The sequence below is a fragment of the Oncorhynchus gorbuscha genome, unplaced genomic scaffold (assembly GCF_021184085.1).
Source record: "Oncorhynchus gorbuscha isolate QuinsamMale2020 ecotype Even-year unplaced genomic scaffold, OgorEven_v1.0 Un_scaffold_5874, whole genome shotgun sequence".
In the NCBI taxonomy this organism is placed as follows: domain Eukaryota; kingdom Metazoa; phylum Chordata; class Actinopteri; order Salmoniformes; family Salmonidae; genus Oncorhynchus; species Oncorhynchus gorbuscha.
The window spans coordinates 15,001-23,827 of NW_025749588.1; the positions used below are offsets into that span (position 1 = coordinate 15,001).

General features: G+C 50.4%; 1 pseudogene; it reads right to left on the reverse strand.

Annotated features, from left to right (window-relative positions):
• Nucleotides 1-3,109, reverse strand: part of LOC124029242 — a 6,707-nt pseudogene extending 3,598 nt beyond the window's left edge.
• Nucleotides 3,110-8,827: the final 5,718 nt, after the last annotated feature.

Sequence of the window (8,827 nt, forward strand, 5' to 3'; positions counted from 1 at the left end):
CCCAGTGTCCTCCCCAGCTGTTCCCGACTCATCCCAGTGTCCTCCCCAGCTGTTCCCGACTCATCCCGGTGTCCTCACCAGCTGTTCCTGACTCCATCCCAGTGTCCTCACCAGCTGTTCTGACTCATCCTCACCAGCTGTTCCTAACTCATCCCAGTGTCCTCCCCAGCTGTTCCCGACTCATCCCGGTGTCCTCACCAGCTGTTCCTGACTCACCCCAGTGTCCTCACCAGCTGTTCCTGACTCACCCCAGTGTCCTCACCAGCTGTTCCTAACTCATCCCAGTGTACTCACCAGCTGTTCCTGACTCTCTAGCTGAATCACGGCCTGCCTGGCCAGCTCGTCTTTGGCCAGGAGAGCAGCCTGTCTCTCAGCCTCCAGCCTGGCTGCATCCTGCTCCACCCTCCTCCTCCTCTTCCAGACGGATAGCTCTCTCCAGCTGCTCCTGCAGTTCTGTTACAGACAGACAGACATTATATTCAAATACATATACATATATATATACACATATATACACTGCTCAAAAAAATAAAGGGAACACTTAAACAACACAGTGTAACTCCAAGTCAATCACACTTCTGTGAAATCAAACTGTTCACTTAGGAAGCAACACTGATTGACAATACATTTCACATGCTGTTGTGCAAATGGAATAGACAACAGGTGGAAATTATAGGCAACTAGCAAGACACCCCAATAAAGTGGTTCTGCAGGTGGGGACCACAGACCACTTCTCAGTTCCTATGCTTCCTGGCTGATGTTTTGGTCACTTTTGAATGCTGGCGGTGCTTTCGCTCTAGTGGTAGCATGAGACTGAGTCTACAACCCACCCAAGTGGCTCAGGTAGTGCAACTCATCCAGGATGGCACATCAATGCGAGCTGTGGCAAGAAGGTCTGCTGTGTCTGTCAGCGTAGTGTCCAGAGCATGGAGGCGCTACCAGGAGACAGGCCAGTACATCAGGAGACGTGGAGGAGGCCGTAGGAGGGCAACAACCCAGCAGCAGGACCGCTACCTCCGCCTTTGTGCAAGGAGGAGCAGGAGGAGCACTGCCAGAGCCCTGCAAAATGACCTCCAGCAGGCCACAAATGTGCATGTGCCTGCTCAAACGGTCAGAAACAGACTCCATGAGGGTGGTATGAGGGCTCGACGTCCACAGGTGGGGGTTGTGCTTACAGCCCAACACCGTGCAGGACGATTTTCATTTGCCAGAGAACACCAAGTTTGGCAAATTCGCCACTGGCGCCTTGTGCTCTTCACAGATGAAAGCAGGTTCACACTGAGCACATGTGACAGGCGTGACAGAGTCTGGAGACGCCGTGAGAACGTTCTGCTGCCTGCAACATCCTCCAGCATGACCGGTTTGGCGGTGGGTCAGTCATGGTGTGGGGTGGCATTTCTTTGGGTTCGCACAGCCCTCCATGTGCTCGCCAGACCCCTTGTGAGACCATATGCTGGTGCGGTTGGCCCTGGGTTCCTCCTAATGCAAGACAATGCTAGACCTCATGTGGCTGGAGTGTGTCAGCAGTTCCTGCAAGAGGAAGGCATTGATGCTATGGACTGGCCCGCCCGTTCCCCAGACCTGAATCCAATTGAGCACATCTGGGACATCATGTCTCGCTCCATCTACCAACGCCACGTTGCACCACAGACTGTCCAGGAGTTGGCGGATGCTTTAGTCCAGGTCTGGGAGGAGATCCCTCAGGAGACCATCCGCCACCTCATCAGGAGCATGCCCAGGCATTGTAGGGAGGTCATACAGGCACGTGGAGGCCACACATACTACTGAGCCTAATTTTTACTTGTTTTAAGGACATTAATTCAAAGTTGGATCAGCCTGTAGTGTGGGGTACAGGAGGGTGAAGGTGGGGTATATGAGGGTGTAGGTGGGGTAGAGGTGGTCTTGTATGGCTCAGTTGGTAAAAGAGTGACACTAGCAACACCAAGGTTGTAGGTTCAATTCCCACTGAGATTATATAGTAAAAAATATGTTTGTGTTCACTTTACCCTTTACCCTTACTTTACCCAAGGGAAGTGTAGGGGATTAAGGCAAGCTATGCTGCTAGTTAAAAGGTTATCTTGATTATTCCTCTGTAATCAAAGATCTGACTAGTTAATACACGAGTTTCAACTCAACCTGATAAAGAGCAAGGCTGTTGTCTCTAATTTATCCCAAAGTGTTCCCTTCCCCTCTGATTTGATATTTGGCTAAGAAATATGGTGGAAACTCCCACTGGTCTATGCCTCTATGTGATTGGGAAGTAGTGAACGAGTGTACACTTCAGGAGAAAGGAGATACTACTTGGGACGCAACCCAAGTCTGAAGGGAAGCAAGGCAACATGTGATGGCAGTGTCTCTACAGACAATAAAGTCTATTTAATGATTAGACAATGAAGGAAGGGCGTCTCTGACACACCCTGCCTTCCTAGGAATGATTAGATTATGAAGGAAGGGCGTCTCTGACACACCCTGCCTTCCTAGGAATGATTAGATTATGAAGGAAGGGCGTCTCTGACACACCCTGCCTTCCTAGGAATGATTAGATTATGAAGGAAGGGCGTCTCTGACACACCCTGCCTTCCTATGAATTACATTTACATTTACATTTAAGTCATTTAGCAGACGCTCTTATCCAGAGCGACTTACAAATTGGTGCATTCACCTTATGACATCCAGTGGAACAGTCACTTTACAATAGTGCATCTAAATCTTAAGGGGGTGAGAGGGATTACTTATCCTATCCTAGGTATTCCTTAAAGAGGTGGGGTTTCAGGTGTCTCCGGAAGGTGGTGATTGACTCCGCTGTCCTGGCGTCGTGAGGAGTTTGAATGATTAGATTATGAAGGAAGGGCGTCTCTGACACACCCTGCCTTCCTATGAATGATTAGATTATGAAGGAAGGCGTCTCTGACACACCCTGCCTTCCTAGGAATGATTAGATTATGAAGGAAGGGCGTCTCTGACACACCCTGCCTTCCTAGGAATGATTAGATTATGAAGGATGGAAGTCTGTCTGGAAATCTGTGGTGCACCCTACCTTCCTATATTACATGTCCTTACCTCTCTCTGCCTTCTTGGTTGTCTCCTCAAACTGGTACAGCCTCAGCATCAAGTCCTGCTTCTCTCTCTCCATCTGATCCTTCTCTTTCTCCATGGCCTCCCGTTTCTTCTTCTCATTCTCCAGCTGGGCCTGAAAACAGGTGATTGGGACTTTTATATTGGTGTATCGTCGCCGGTTCGACTCTGAGACACGGAAGCCACACAGTACAGACAGCAGTTCACAGATAAGGTGAAAGCGGGTTACAGGATGGTGAAGGTGGAGGGTGAAGATGAGGTACAGGAGGGTAAAGATGAGGTACAGTAGGGTGAAGATGGAGGGTGAAGATGAGGTACAGGAGGGTGAAGGTGGGGGTGCAGAAGGGTGAAGATGAGGTACAGGAGGGTGAAGGTGGGGGTGCAGAAGGGTGAAGATGAGGTACAGGAGGGTGAACGTGGGGGTGCAGAAGGGTGAAGGTGAGGTACAGGAGGGTGAAGGTGGAGGGTGAAGATGAGGTACAGAAGGTGGGGGTGCAGAAGGGTGAAGATTAGGTACAGGAGGGTGAAGGTGGGGGTGCAGAAGGGTGAAGGTGAGGTACAGGAGGGTAAGGATGAGGTACAGGAGGGTAAGGATGAGGTACAGGAGGGTAAGGATGAGGTACAGGAGGGTCAAGGCGGGGTACAGGAGGGTAAAGGCGGGAGTACAGGAGGTAAAGGTGGGGAGTACAGGAGGTGAAGATGGGAGTACAGGAGGGTGAAGATGGGGTACAGGAGGTGAAGGTGGGGTACAGGAGGGCAAAGGTGGGGTACAGGGCAAGGTGGGGTACAGTAGGGTGAAGGTGGGGGTACAGGAGGGTGAAGGTGAGGTACAGGAGGGTGGTGAGTACAGGAGGGTCAAGGTGAGTACAGGAGGGTGAAGGTGGAGTACAGTAGGGTGAAGGTGGGGTACAGTAGGGTGAAGGTGGGGGTACAGGAGGTACAGGAGGGTGAAGGTGGGGTACAGGAGGGTGTAGGTGGGGTACAGTAGGGCGAAGGTGAGGCACAGGAGGGTAAAGGTGAGGCACAGGAGGGTCAAGGTGGGGTACTGGAGGGTGAAGGTGGGGTACAGGAGGGTAAAGGTGGGGTACAGGAGGGTGAAGGTGGGGTACAGGAGGGTGAAGGTGGGGTACAGGAGGGTGAAGGTGGGGTACAGGAGGGTAAAGGTGAGGTACAGGAGGGTAAAGGTGAGGTACAGGAGGGTGAAGGTGGGGTACAGGAGGGTGAAGGTGGGGTACAGGAGGGTGAAGGTGGGGTACAGGAGGGTGAAGGTGGGGTACAGGAGGGTGAAGATGGAGGGTGAAGGTGGGGTACAGAAGGGTGAAGGTGGGGTACAGTAGGGTGAAGGTGGGGTACAGTAGGGTGAAGGTGGGGTACAGGAGGGTGTAGGTGGGGTACAGGAGGGTGTAGGTGGGGTACAGTAGGGTGAAGGTGGGGTACAGTAGGGTGAAGGTGGGGTACAGTAGGGTGAAGGTGGGGTACAGTAGGGTGAAGGTGGGGTACAGTAGGGTGAAGGTGGGGTGCAGTAGGGTGAAGGTGGGGTACAGTAGGGTGAAGGTGGGGTACAGTAGGGTGAAGGTGGGGTACAGTAGGGTGAAGGTGGGGTACAGTAGGGTGAAGGTAGGGTACAGGTACAGGAGAAGGGATTGTAACTTGTGAGAGACCGAAGACACACAGCACAGCCAGCAGTTCACAAGCATCATAAACACAATTATACAGTGAACATACATTACGCCACGTTGGATAATAAACTCGTAACACTTTAATGCTTGTTAGCTGTAAAGCTTTCATATAAAGGTTTGCTATAAAGCTGAGTGATGGAGCTGTAGAAATATAACCACTCTGAAATTCATAAACGGAGCTGTGTATTCCACAGGGTCCATGAGGTAGTAAATGCTATCTCTACATCAAATAATAGTGACCTACAGAGCCTTTGGAAAGTGTTCAGACCCCTGCTTCACTTTTCCCACATTTTGTTACATTACAGCCTTATTCTTAAATTGATGAAATAATGTTTTCCTTGTGAATCTGCACACAAAACCCCAAAATGACATCACAATACCCCATAATGACATCACAATACCCCATAATGACATCACAATACTTCATAATGACATCACAATACTTTATAATGACATCACAATACCCTATAATGACATCACAATACCCTATAATGACATCACAATACCCTATAATGACAAAGCGAAAACAGGTTTTTCAAAAAAAAATCTTCAAATGTATGAAAAAAAAACTGCAGATACCTTATTTACATACACTACTGTTCAAAAGTTTGGGGTCACCTAGAAATGTCCTTGTTTTTCAAAGAAGAGCACATTTTTTGTCCATTAAAATAATATCATATTGATCAGAAATACAGTGTAGACATTGTTAATGTTGTAAATGACGATTGTAGCTGGAAACGGCAGATTTTTTTATGGAATATCTACATAGGCGTACAGGTGAAGGTGTGGTCCTGTGTACAGGTCTATACAGGTGAAGGTGTGGTCCTGTGTACAGGTGAAGGTGTGATCCTGTGTACAGGTGAAGGTGTGGTCCTGTGTACAGGTGAAGGTGTGGTCCTGTGTACAGGTGAAGGTGTGGTCCTGTGTACAGGTGAAGGTGTGGTCCTGTGTACAGGTGAAGGTGTGGTCCTGTGTACAGGTGAAGGTGTGGTCCTGTGTACAGGTGAAGGTGTGGTCCTGTGTACAGGTGAAGGTGTGGTCCTGTGTACAGGTAAAGGTGTGGTCCTGTGTACAGGTGAAGTTGTGGTCCTGTGTACAGGTCTATACAGGTGAAGTTGTGGTCCTGTGTACAGGTCTATACAGGTGAAAGTGTGGTCCTGTGTACAGGTGAAGTTGTGGTCCTGTGTACAGGTGAAGTTGTGGTCCTGTGTACAGGTGAAGTTGTGGTCCTGTGTACAGGTGAAGGTGTGGTCCTGTGTACAGGTGAAGGTGTGGTCCTGTGTACAGGTGAAGGTGTGGTCCTGTGTACAGGTGAAGGTGTGGTCCTGTGTACAGGTAAAGGTGTGGTCCTGTGTACAGGTAAAGGTGTGGTCCTGTGTACAGGTAAAGGTGTGGTCCTGTGTACAGGTAAAGGTGTGGTCCTGTGTACAGGTGAAGTTGTGGTCCTGTGTACAGGTCTATACAGGTGAAAGTGTGGTCCTGTGTACAGGTGAAGTTGTGGTCCTGTGTACAGGTGAAGGTGTGGTCCTGTGTACAGGTGAAGGCGTGGTCCTGTGTACAGGTGAAGGTGTGGTCCTGTGTACAGGTGAAGGTGTGGTCCTGTGTACAGGTGAAGGTGTGGTCCTGTGTACAGGTGAAGTTGTGGTCCTGTGTACAGGTGAAGTTGTGGTCCTGTGTACATGTGAAGTTGTGGTCCTGTGTACAGGTGAAGTTGTGGTCCTGTGTACAGGTGAAGTTGTGGTCCTGTGTACAGGTGAAGTTGTGGTCCTGTGTACAGGTGAAGTTGTGGTCCTGTGTACAGGTGAAGGTGTGGTCCTGTGTACAGGTGAAGGTGTGGTCCTGTGTACAGGTGAAGTTGTGGTCCTGTGTACAGGTGAAGGTGTGGTCCTGTGTACAGGTGAAGGTGTGGTCCTGTGTACAGGTGAAGGTGTGGTCCTGTGTACAGGTGAAGGTGTGGTCCTGTGTACAGGTGAAGGTGTGGTCCTGTGTACAGGTGAAGGTGTGGTCCTGTGTACAGGTGAAGGTGTGGTCCTGTGTACAGGTGAAGGTGTGGTCCTGTGTACAGGTGAAGGTGTGGTCCTGTGTACAGGTGAAGGTGTGGTCCTGTGTACAGGTAAAGGTGTGGTCCTGTGTACAGGTGAAGTTGTGGTCCTGTGTACAGGTCTATACAGGTGAAGGTGTGGTCCTGTGTACAGGTCTATACAGGTGAAAGTGTGGTCCTGTGTACAGGTGAAGTTGTGGTCCTGTGTACAGGTGAAGGTGTGGTCCTGTGTACAGGTGAAGTTGTGGTCCTGTGTACAGGTGAAGGTGTGGTCCTGTGTACAGGTGAAGGTGTGGTCCTGTGTACAGGTGAAGGTGTGGTCCTGTGTACAGGTGAAGGTGTGGTCCTGTGTACAGGTAAAGGTGTGGTCCTGTGTACAGGTAAAGGTGTGGTCCTGTGTACAGGTAAAGGTGTGGTCCTGTGTACAGGTAAAGGTGTGGTCCTGTGTACAGGTGAAGTTGTGGTCCTGTGTACAGGTCTATACAGGTGAAAGTGTGGTCCTGTGTACAGATGAAGTTGTGGTCCTGTGTACAGGTGAAGGCGTGGTCCTGTGTACAGGTGAAGGCGTGGTCCTGTGTACAGGTGAAGGCGTGGTCCTGTGTACAGGTGAAGGTGTGGTCCTGTGTACAGGTGAAGTTGTGGTCCTGTGTACAGGTGAAGTTGTGGTCCTGTGTACAGGTGAAGTTGTGGTCCTGTGTACAGGTGAAGTTGTGGTCCTGTGTACAGGTGAAGTTGTGGTCCTGTGTACAGGTGAAGGTGTGGTCCTGTGTACAGGTGAAGGTGTGGTCCTGTGTACAGGTGAAGGTGTGGTCCTGTGTACAGGTGAAGTTGTGGTCCTGTGTACAGGTGAAGGTGTGGTCCTGTGTACAGGTGAAGGTGTGGTCCTGTGTACAGGTGAAGGTGTGGTCCTGTGTACAGGTGAAGGTGTGGTCCTGTGTACAGGTGAAGGTGTGGTCCTGTGTACAGGTGAAGGTGTGGTCCTGTGTACAGGTAAAGGTGTGGTCCTGTGTACAGGTGAAGTTGTGGTCCTGTGTACAGGTCTATACAGGTGAAAGTGTGGTCCTGTGTACAGGTGAAGTTGTGGTCCTGTGTACAGGTGAAGTTGTGGTCCTGTGTACAGGTGAAGTTGTGGTCCTGTGTACAGGTGAAGTTGTGGTCCTGTGTACAGGTGAAGGTGTGGTCCTGTGTACAGGTGAAGGTGTGGTCCTGTGTACAGGTGAAGGTGTGGTCCTGTGTACAGGTGAAGGTGTGGTCCTGTGTACAGGTGAAGGTGTGGTCCTGTGTACAGGTGAAGGTGTGGTCCTGTGTACAGGTGAAGGTGTGGTCCTGTGTACAGGTGAAGGTGTGGTCCTGTGTACAGGTAAAGGTGTGGTCCTGTGTACAGGTAAAGTTGTGGTCCTGTGTACAGGTCTATACAGGTGAAAGTGTGGTCCTGTGTACAGGTGAAGGTGTGGTCCTGTGTACAGGTGAAGGCGTGGTCCTGTGTACAGGTGAAGGCGTGGTCCTGTGTACAGGTGAAGGTGTGGTCCTGTGTACAGGTGAAGGTGTGGTCCTGTGTACAGGTGAAGGTGTGGTCCTGTGTACAGGTGAAGTTGTGGTCCTGTGTACAGGTGAAGTTGTGGTCCTGTGTACAGGTGAAGTTGTGGTCCTGTGTACAGGTGAAGTTGTGGTCCTGTGTACAGGTGAAGTTGTGGTCCTGTGTACAGGTGAAGTTGTGGTCCTGTGTACAGGTGAAGTTGTGGTCCTGTGTACAGGTGAAGTTGTGGTCCTGTGTACAGGTGAAGTTGTGGTCCTGTGTACAGGTGAAGGTGTGGTCCTGTGTACAGGTGAAGTTGTGGTCCTGTGTACAGGTGAAGGTGTGGTCCTGTGTACAGGTGAAGGTGTGGTCCTGTGTACAGGTCTATACAGGTGAAGTTGTGGTCCTGTGTACAGGTGAAGGTGTGGTCCTGTGTACAGGTCTATACAGGTGAATGTGTGGTCCTGTGTACAGGTGAATGTGTGGTCCTGTGTACAGGTGAAGTTGTGGTCCTGT